Raw genomic sequence first — 10,541 nt, forward strand, 5'->3', positions numbered from 1 at the left:
GTTGATTTGATACATGTATATATTGTAATCAGATAATCACCATCACCATAGCGTTAATAATACCCCTATCATGTCACATAATAATCATTTCTTTTTCCTGGTGGGAACAATTAAGATCTAGTCTCTTAGCAACTGTGACATTTATAATACAATACTGTTGTCTATAATCACTATGCTGTGCATTAGATTTCCAGGACTTAAATATCTTCTGGGTGCAGGTTGTACCCTAAATAACATCTCCCCAATTCTCCCCTCACTCCCAGCACATGCCTTTGTTGTTCTGTACTGTATATTTATTTCAATTACATTGCTTTCTGCTTTTATCTTATATTTGATTCCTTTTACATTATCTGAGTTGATGCTTTTTTCTAATTTTATGAATGGGACCATTTTCTCATTGACTTTTCAGTTTATTTCTTATTTTCTAATATAATATTTCAAATCAAAGAAATTCCTCTAAATATTATTTAAGTAATAACCCATAAATGTATGTGTAACTATTTTTATTAGCAGTCAGAACTGTGTTTTATAATTTCCAAATATGTGGACTTACTTAGTTATTGTTTGTTGATTTCTATACAATTTGAATTAAAGTTAGAAGAGGAAAATATGAATATTTAATATTCTTTTCCATTTGAATTTAAATGTTAAGCACTCTTTACACTTCTTTAATATTCATTTAGATTTGTTTTGTGGCCTACTACAGTCAGTTTGCAGACCATGATTCCACACATTCTGGGAAAGAGGATGACAGCCTTCAGCAGATGATCTGAGGGCATTGACTTCAAAGATCCACATTATGAGCTAAATTGTGTTCCCACAAAATTCATATATTGCAGTCCTAACCTGTAGTATGGCAGAATGTGACGGTATTCAGAGATAATGCCTTTAAAGATGTGATTAAGTTAAAATGAGGTCATCAGCTTGGGCCGGAAACCAGTCTGACTGGTGTCATAAGATGAAATTTGGAGTGAACGTTTGGAATGCAAGCGCCCAGAGGAAAGGCCATGGAGGACACAGGAAGAGCCGCCTTCTGAGAGCCAAGGACAGGGGCCTCGGGAAAACCAGACTTTCTGACACATTGATCTTGGGCTGCCAAACTCCAGAACTGTAAGAAATAAATTTTCTGCTGTTTAACCCACCAGGCCTATGGAATTTTGTTCTGGCAGGCTAGAAAACTCCCCTCAGGAGCAGGGACAGAGGAAGCAGGGCGCCAGGTGGGGGAGGCTGGAGGGGCAGGAGTCCCCACCCATGGAGGGCTGCAGGGTTCTTCCCATTCCAGGGGTGCCCAAGGCTCAGCAGCCGGCAGTCCCGCCAGGACCCAGGAGTGGGACAGGACAGGGCGAAGACACAGGGAGCAGGCCTTGAAGTAGCCCAGGGAGTCCTGTCCGGGGAATCCCAGGATGTCACCCCAGGGAGGGCCTGAGAGGGGATCCCCAGGCCCCTCCTTTCACAGGGGAGGAGGCTCCCTAGGGGAGAGCTTCTCCTGGGTCACACAGGCAGAGCCAGACCTGGAGCCCGGTCTCCCCTCTCCCAGGCCGAGCTGTCCCCTGCAGGGAGCCCCCCACCAGCCTCCCCCTTTCCCTGCCCCTCCCCCGGGATCCGCCCCCTCCAGCGCTGCTGTCCGTCACCAGGACCTGAGAGGTTCCTGGACTCTCAGCCTGCAGCCTCCCTCCTGGGAAAGGGGACCAAGTTCTCAGAGGGCTCAGCAGGGCAGGGGCTCCCAGCCCCCTGAGGGTCCCACCGCAGCCCAGCCAGACCCCCACCCTGCTGGGCAGGAGGGAAGCAGGCAAACAGGGGGCTCAGCCCTCAGGCTGCAGGGGAGGGTCCCCCAGGGGCTGGATGGGGAGCAGCAGCTGCGAGGAAGAGAAGAGCCAGAAAGAGGAGGAAGGCAGCAGGGGCTCCAGATCTGCAAAGATCTAAGCCCAGAGGAGAGAACAAAGCCAGGCGAGGGCATGTGTGTAAGCAAGGGAGTGGAAAAATTATTCAAATAATATTAAATTTAACACTCAACAATCAACATAAAAATTTTGTTCATGTTTCTGACCCTTCCCCCACCATCACACTCGGAAACTAGTCGTTCCCTCTCAAGTCCTGATCAAGCCCACCTGCAGGTCTTTGTGTTGTCCCCTTTGTCCCATGTCTTGGGGGCCCACTGTGCAGGGACCCTGTCTTCTGCAGCTCCTGCCAGCAGACGGGACTCATCAGTAAACGCTGTCACTGCTGTGGTGAGGGGCTCCCTACAAATCGAGGACTGTCCTTACTGGCAGCTTGTGTCTCTGGGAAACTGAAGTGTGAATTGACCAACCCTCAGGCCCCCTTTCCCACTTCGTCCAAACACAGGTCCAGGAAAGGGATAAAGATTTTTTAAATGATGAGGACAATACTTTAGTAACACCCACAGCATCACTCCCTCACCACCCACCCCTCCCCAACATATAAAGAAATTAGGGGGGCACATTACTTCTAATGATGCCTTTTCCAGTTCACTCAAGCTGCCCAAACTGAACTGGAAGGTGTCCATCCTGGTCAGCACCAAAGAGGTTGGGCCTAATGCAACCAAGTCCACTCCTTCCCATATCCTATGTGACCTTGAGAAAGTCACTTTCCCTCTCTGGTCACAGATCGCCTTATCTCTAAAATAAGAAATTCTACCAAGTCCTTCCTTCCTTTTCTTCCTTTCCTCCTTTCTTTTCGTCTTTCCTTCAATGAAGTTTGCTTTGGGCCTAGTATGTAGTTAAGTTTTATCAATATTCCATGTGTATTGAAAATAATATGCATTTTCTAATTGTTGGTGTTAGGTTTGGTATTTATTTATTAAATCAAATTATCAACTATGTTGTTCAAATCTTTCTCCTTACTATTTTTGTCTGTATGCTTTTTCAATTTTTGAGAGACTCGTATTAACATCTCCAACTATGAAAATCGTCTTTTTCTCCTTACAATTCTATCAGTTTGCATCATATGAGGTTATGTTATTGAAAGCATTTTCATTCATTGCCAGTATATTTCAAATTGTTATATGACCCCCTATCTCAATAATGTTTCTTATAAGCACTATATAGCTGGATGGAGTTTTCCATGCAATCTGTTCATGTTCATGTCTGATTGGTGAGGTGTTCTCCATTTAAGAGATTTTGATTATTGATGCATATAGTATGATTTGTCATATCATTAGATCCCTCTTTTTATTCTGTTTTGTCTATGCTTCTTTTCTTCTTTCCTTTGTGTGATTAAATTTTACTTTTTTTTGTTCCATTTTTTTTCCTCCACTTTTTTGGAAGTTCTATACTGCATTTCTATTCAGTTAGAGATTTGACTTAAGTTTTTAACATACATACTTAACAAATTCCAAATCAATGTCTGTACCCACTTCATAAAATGAAAACAAACATCAGATCACTTTATTATTGTAAATTGTCCTATTATTATCTTGTCCTATTATTATTATCATCCAATATTTTGATTATGCATTTTCACCCCCACATTGTATAAATTCTTATGCAATCTGTGTTCAGCTCTACCCCCTATTCACTACTTTCTACGCTCACCATTCTTTTTTGTTTTCACACTTTCCTCCCAGATTATTTTTTTAATGAAGTAATCCTTAGTGATTGTCTGTTGGTGATAAACATTCTCATTTTTAATTTGACTGAAAATGTCTTAATGTTGCCCCTTTTGTGAATGATAGTTTAGTTGGGTATACAAATCAAAATACACAATTATTCTCTATAAACCTTAGAGGACATTACACATTACAGCTGTGCTGTCATTTCCTAGTCATTTCTCTGTAGATGATCTGTCTTCCCTCCCTCTGGCTATTGTAAAATTTTATCTTTGTCTATGATGAGTGCTAAAGCTGTAACACACTTTAATTAGGTGGAGAACTGCCCCAATCCCAGGCAAAGCCAGTGCCACATGAGGGCCTGAGAGAATTAGACAAATTAATGCATTTAAAAGGAGAAAATGAACATGGACTATGATATGATCCATGATTCCAATGACCATGAGGTATATAGGGAAGGACAAAGAAGTCATTGGAGGACAGGGGCATCCCATGTCTAGTCTAACTAACCCCTGCCTCCACCACAGGCTGGAGCGCCTCCTGTCCCAGAGAATTTTGAAGCAGCACCATCCTGCTGTGGCCCTTGGAGTAATAGTCAGTAAAGAAGGCCACTCCAGACAGGGACGATCTACAGGTTATGACATGGATTGGATGTGCCTTGGTGTTGATCTGCAGGATCCTTGAGAGCTTCCCAGGTATAACCTGAAACCTGCCCCCGCTCACGGAGGGCAGGGAGATACCAAAGAAACAGGCATGCCACTCCAGGTTGGTAGGTGGCTTAAAAAGCAAAGGGAATTTACATACAAAGCTTCCTTTGGGTGGCGACAAGGTAAGTAGATCTTCCACACCTGCAACCAAATCTTAGTACTACATCACTCTTAAGATTTGGTCCTTGGGGCAGCCTCTGGGAGTGGAGAAGGCAGGCAGAACCCAGATTCCAAGGACTGAGGGTGGTGAGGCCCCTCTGATTACTGGGGACTAGTTCATGGGTCAAATGGTGGTCAAGTTTTCTCGAGGATATTCCTCAACACTTGAGCTCCCAAGGTCATAATTCCCTGGAGTGACTCATGGACCCTTCCCTAGAGCTGGTCTGTTAATAAGTGTGAAATACTTTCTGATTATGTGTATATTCTTAACACCAATACTTATTTAGATTTACTAATGTTTTTTACCTATTTCTTTGCCGAAATCTCTACTTCTTTGCACTCCTTTCTGCCTGTCTTTACTTCAAAAAAAAATTTTTTTTTTTGCATTATAGCCTTGATTCCTTCCTTAATTTCTTTGAATAGTTAATCCGCACCTGTGCCCTGAAGTGGAGGTCCCTCCATGGGTCTGTCCAGTGTTTGCTTCTGTTACAGATCAATAGACTTCATCTCTTTTTCAGGCAGTTTCTGGGCTCAGAGTTACAGCACAGAGTGAAAATTCCCACCCACAGCATGCATAGTATAGGCTTGGATTCCAAATTCTCAAATTCTTCCCATGAGCAGGGCAGATGACAGCCCCCAAGCTGATTTTCTAGGACAGAGGACAGACATGTTCTCATCCTGATTCTCCGCAGCCCGTTATCCAGCATTGTTCACCATCCCTACAAGGTCAAGGCCACACTTAAATGTATCCCCATAACGCTGGCTTCTAAGGGTTTTAGCTGGTTCTAATAACACCTTGGACACCGGAACTTCAAACCCTGTCAGTCCTTTAGTACTGAGTTCCCTCTTGTTTTTGTAACTGGAGTTTCTGAAACCAAGTTTTATAACTGAAACACTTTTATTATATTTTTATGAAGTATCACTTGGTGGTCAGAGAGTGAAGATGGGATTCTGAGTCAGTTCGAGGGCCCCCTTCCCTAGAAGTTTCTGTCAGTTCCCTCCCTGCCTCTGGCCCGCAGATAAGGGAGGAGACGCGATGAGACATCGAAGATCTGAAAGGGCCAGCCAGGGGACTCGAGGCGTAACAGCGCAAGAGTAATACCAAAAAGGCACTCCTCATATTTATTGAGTAAATGAACCCAAACATCCAAAGAATTTTGAGTAGGGGGTTCAACACTGTAAGGCTGGAGGCACTGGAGGAAGGAAAGCGAGGACAGTGCAAACGGAACAAAGACAGCACCAAATAGCTCTGTGCCATATAAGGAAGGGACGGACAGCTCTTCCGGGATTCCAGTCCCCTGACGTGCCGACAAACCCCGGATGCAGACCCCCTCCATCCGGAAGGCGGAGACCTCTGGCTGTCCATCACCCGACCCTGAGCCAATAAAAAATTCCCCACATACCCCTAGCGCAGTCCACTTCCCCCTCCCCTCCCTGTGCTTATAAAAACTCCCCGCCTATCTGGTTACACGTGACTTCCCCAGCCTGTGTTTCAGACTGGTGAACCTCACCCGGGAATTGCGCTCAAATAAACTGCCTGGCCCTTTGTTGCCTCTCATCGCCTGCTTATTTTGGCTAGAATTTATCTTACAAACACATGATCAACACACAATCATTATCTGACCTTGAGTCCAGCCCTAGGGTGTGATGTTCCTCAAGGACCCCGAAACCATGTGAGGGTGGTCAGAGTTGTAGGAACTGCTTTGTCTTTACTCATTTTGTTATTGATCATGCATCAGGAGTTGTAGGAGAAACAATCAGGTCATATGCATTTGTACATTTGATTTCTATATTACTTGATTTATGTATTAATCCCATCAACCCCACAGGTTACCCCAAGTATTTTTCTAGTACTGAAATCCCTGCTTCCCACAAACTCCCTTGCTCCTCCGATACTTGGGGCTGAGTGAACCATTGCTTCAGGAGGTGCTTCAAACCCACTGAGAATGTACAACGCCATGTCCGACTTTGGGCTTCCAAAATAACTAAAACCATATCTTATTGATAGAAAAAAGAGATTAGTGATTCCCAACACCGAGGATGGTAGGCTGAGGGAAGAGGTCTTTCAACAAGTAACAAACGGAAACAAGAACAAAACTATTCCACACCAGCTATGGAAAAGAGGTGTGGAACAAGCCAGGTGATGGAAACTCCAGATATGTCGAGGGACTACAATAGCAGAGGGGACAGGGCCCCTCCTAACAATTTATCTGGAATTCCAGGTCGTCTCTCGGGTCATCTTCTGGGGTAGAAATTGAGGCATGATGGGTCTGCAGAAAAAGAGCCTAAGAAGTGCGACAAGTCCCATCAAACTGGGCAATGATGATGGGGAGATTCGGAAGTTCTCACACATCCCCTATAGAAGAAAGAAAGTTCTGGGGCTGGGTGTGCACCAGAAAGTGCCTGGTTGAGAAGGGGGCAGGTCAGAGGGCCCAGACCTCACTGTGGCAGGCGTCACCTGCTCTGCCAGCGCATCTCTCCCTTTGGCTTTCTCAGATGTGACTTTCCCCCATAGAGTCGGGGTGGGGATCAAACCATAGCTCTCTCCACACAGATTCTCTTCCCCCTTATCTCTAAATCCTGCTCTGTTATGCCTTCGGTTTAGGTGAGAGCTTAACAGCCTCAAAACCAGTTTTCATACCTTCCTTTTCAAATTCTGCCTGTGGAGGATTCTCCCCAAGGGTTTTGATCACACCTGCCCTCTGCTGCTGTGGGTCCTGGGGAGGATCTGGTAAAGGGGTCTGGGGGGACATGGAGGTGAACTTGGCTCTGGTGCGGTCAGGAGCGTGGGGGTGGAGGAGCCGAGAGAGTCTGGCTGTCCTCCCTTCTCTGAAACTGGGATTCTCCATCCCTTCCCCATGGCGTGACTTTGGGTAAACTGTCTTACCTCCCAAGCCTCAGTTTCTTTGCTAAATGTCCTGCCTTCCTAGCAAAGGGCTCTGAGACTCAATAAGGCAGTGGATGAGTAATGAGGCTCTACAAGCGCAATAAAATTCTTAATTTTTTTCATTTTAAGGTGAGTTTTTGCTGGTCCAAGACGAACTTCAGTTGCTGGAGACATTTGTAGGAGTGCTGGGGAGTAAAACCAGGAAATTCTGAAAAATGTCATGGACAATAACAGTGGTACCCATGCCCATTCCTACTGAGTCAGCTGAGAAGAGAGATGATTTTATACTCTATTACCAACAGGCTGAAGGCTTAAAAACAGCAATAACAAAATTAAAATAGTTTTTAAAACTCAGCACAAAACATAGTCATGTCTGTTATTCTAAATTTGTTTCATTATTGTTACTATTGTTATTAATATCTTTCACTTTTTATTCAGCTAACACTTTTGAAGTGCCCACTCTGTTTTGTTCTGATACTATATGAGGTGCTTTGAATACATTCCCTAATGGGCCTTCAAAACTATTCTGTGAACGAGTTGTTAGAGCCCCCTTTTAATTAGTTCTCATGTATATGTACCTAGAAAGATAGATAGATTTGTATGGATATTTGTATATATATTTAATAGACTATTTTAAAGCAATTTTGGGTTTTTAGGTTTATAACAAAACCAGACAGAAAGTGCCCAGAGTTCCCATTAACTTCTGCCCCCGCCCACGCACAGCCTCCCCTAGGATGGAAATCCTAACCAGAGGGGTATGTTTCTGACAGTCAGTGAACCTGCACTGACGCATCACCATCACCTGCGGTCCATAGCGCACACTGGAGTTCCCTCTGGGTGTTCAGCATGGTATGCGTCTGCACAAACGTACACTGACATGTACCGACCGTCACAGTCTCATACACAGTATTTTCACTACACAATATTCCCTGTGCTCTGCCTGTTCATCCAATAACATTCTTTTGTCACCTCCTGCCCCAGAGCAAACCAAGATTCCTAAACCCACCCACAGACCCTGGTCACTGACCATCACACCAGGCTGGGGAAGGCTCACCCTGCAGTGCAGAGCCACTGGGACCACACAGAACCTCAGCTTGACCTGGGAAACCAAGGGTTCCCCAGGGAGCTGGAGCAGGCAGGGGCCTGGGGCCAGCCCCCACCTCCAGGACCCTGAAGCTGGCTCACAGCCAGTCCAACACCACCCTGTCTGTGTGGTTAGAATTCCAGGGACAAGAAAACGGCCCTCCTGGATGCTGGGGACTCCGCTGGGGTCAAGAATGTGCCCAGCAGGGCGAGTGAGCCCACCTCCACAGACACTCCTTTCCCAGGCGACTGGGGGAAGGGGGGCACTCACAATTCCCAAGAACTGTGACATCCAGTCCCCCAGGCCTTGGGATGACACAGGTGGGAAGACCAGACACAGACAAGCTTGGTGTGTCTCCCAGGAAGCTTTGCGTGGGAAGGGAGGGTGAGCTAGGAGCTTTAGGCAGAGGACACAGCTGTGTGGGGCACTGATATTATCTCTGCTCTGCTCCAAATCCCACCTGAAGGGCCCCTGGGTGGACACGGGTTCAGATTTGTCATGAGTGACCTCGAGAAGGAAACCAGTCTCAGAGGAGGGGGGCAGCCGCGGATGACAGTAGGGGAGGGCTTCCTGTAGCCAGGGCCACCCAAGCCAGAAGAGGTGCTGCGGGACGTGGTGAGGTCCCCGCCACCGGTGGACAGTAACCACAGGCACAGGCACTCCGTGGGTTGTCAGAGGCTCGGGACCAGGTGGGATTCCGTGTGGAGTGTCCTTCCAGTGTGACAGCCTTAATCCAGGGAAGTTTCTTTACCAAATCCCATAGGATATCTCAGATCCCCGAGGCCCCAGTGTCCCCAGACCCAGGAGGGGCAGGGCCTGGCACTGGGCCAGTGGCCGCAGGGGGCACGGCCAACCCAGTTTGTCCCCGCAAGCTCTCTGCCTGCTCCGTTCTGACCAACGGGGACGAGGCCCCTATTCTTCCTCCATCACTGTGGGCGGTGCTGGCCCAAGGCCTCTGCTCCTCGGGCTCCTGGGGAAGCTGGGAGCTCCGTCACGAGAGGCCCCAGCGGACGCAGGGACACGGGAGGCGCTCAGGCAGCCTGGACGGCCGGACTGGACTCTATATCTTTTTTGTGCTTGTCAAATTTTCAGAATCATAAATGAAAGCTTTCTATTATCCACCAAATTTTAAAATACATTTCTAGCACAAAAATTAATTATCCTCTTAAGATTTGAGGAGTTCACCTGTAGTAGAATTTGGCCCTTATGACATCAAAGGAGAAAACACTTCTATAAGTTTCCAACATGTTCTTTGGTAGTTTTTTGAGGTTTATATCCACATGTAAATCAATTTTAGCAATGCATTTTTTTCTAGAATTGTCCATTCAATAAAGATTTTTTAAATGAATGGACATTAATTACAAATACATTTTCTTAGAGTTTTTCTTCCTGTTATTGCTGTTTTAAAATGAGAGAATCTTGCAGGAAGGCTAAGTGATAAATTGGGTGAAGTCTCCAGCCCTGAGAGCTACAGGATCCGTTAACCAGTTCACAGCTTTTCTCTTTGAGTCTATTTTGGTTTACAAAAGCAATTTGATCATTCAGTTGGCAGATCATGGCATACTGAGGATATGTTCTCTCCTTCCACACCCTCTATTACATTTGGAAATGAGAAAAATAAAAGTGGATATTTTTGATGGGTTTCTTTTTTTTTTTTTGCTTTTTGGGGATTAAATAAAATATCACATAGCTGGATCCCAGAAGAGGTATAGAGATTCCCGCTCAGAGAGCAGAGCAAGACTAATCTCACACATGCACATGAGCAAAGAAAGAATATGTCAGTCAGAAGTTCTGTTAGCAAGAAATGGAGCCTAAAGAGAGGAGAGCGACAGAGACAAATGAAGGGCTCTGCCACCCGGGCAGGAGAGCCCCGGGCCCGGGCAGATAAACGCGACCGTGGAGATGCAGAGCTCAGCCCCGAGGCCTCCGGAATCCACCCCACAAGCGGCTGCTCACCCGCCTGGACTCAGGGCTTCCCAGGCGATACCCTGACTTCCTGCCTGGCTTGTCTTCGGGAGGAGGATGCCCTGGTCAGGCTAACAGGCATATCCAGCCCAGTTAGCAAGTATACGTCTCACTGTAAATTACTAAACATTCTGGTTTTGTCTGTCTGTGCCTTTTGACGTTTGCCAGCAAGAT

General features: G+C 46.0%; 1 long non-coding RNA gene across 2 annotated transcripts in view; it reads left to right on the forward strand.

Annotated features, from left to right (window-relative positions):
- The first annotated feature begins 978 nt into the window (after positions 1–978).
- The window catches only part of LOC118930738 (uncharacterized), a 36,859-nt gene continuing 27,296 nt past the window's right edge, over positions 979–10,541 (forward strand). Inside the window, exons 1-3 of one of the 2 annotated variants that reach the window (XR_008994895.1) lie at positions 979–1,110; positions 4,093–4,260; positions 7,448–7,665. This is a non-coding gene — a long non-coding RNA (uncharacterized LOC118930738). Of the gene's footprint in view, positions 1,111–4,092; positions 4,261–7,447; positions 7,666–10,541 lie in introns of those variants that run through there. The other variant, XR_008994896.1, reaches the window with a different exon arrangement.

Source organism: Manis pentadactyla, chromosome 19 (genome assembly GCF_030020395.1).
Source record: "Manis pentadactyla isolate mManPen7 chromosome 19, mManPen7.hap1, whole genome shotgun sequence".
Classification (NCBI taxonomy): domain Eukaryota; kingdom Metazoa; phylum Chordata; class Mammalia; order Pholidota; family Manidae; genus Manis; species Manis pentadactyla.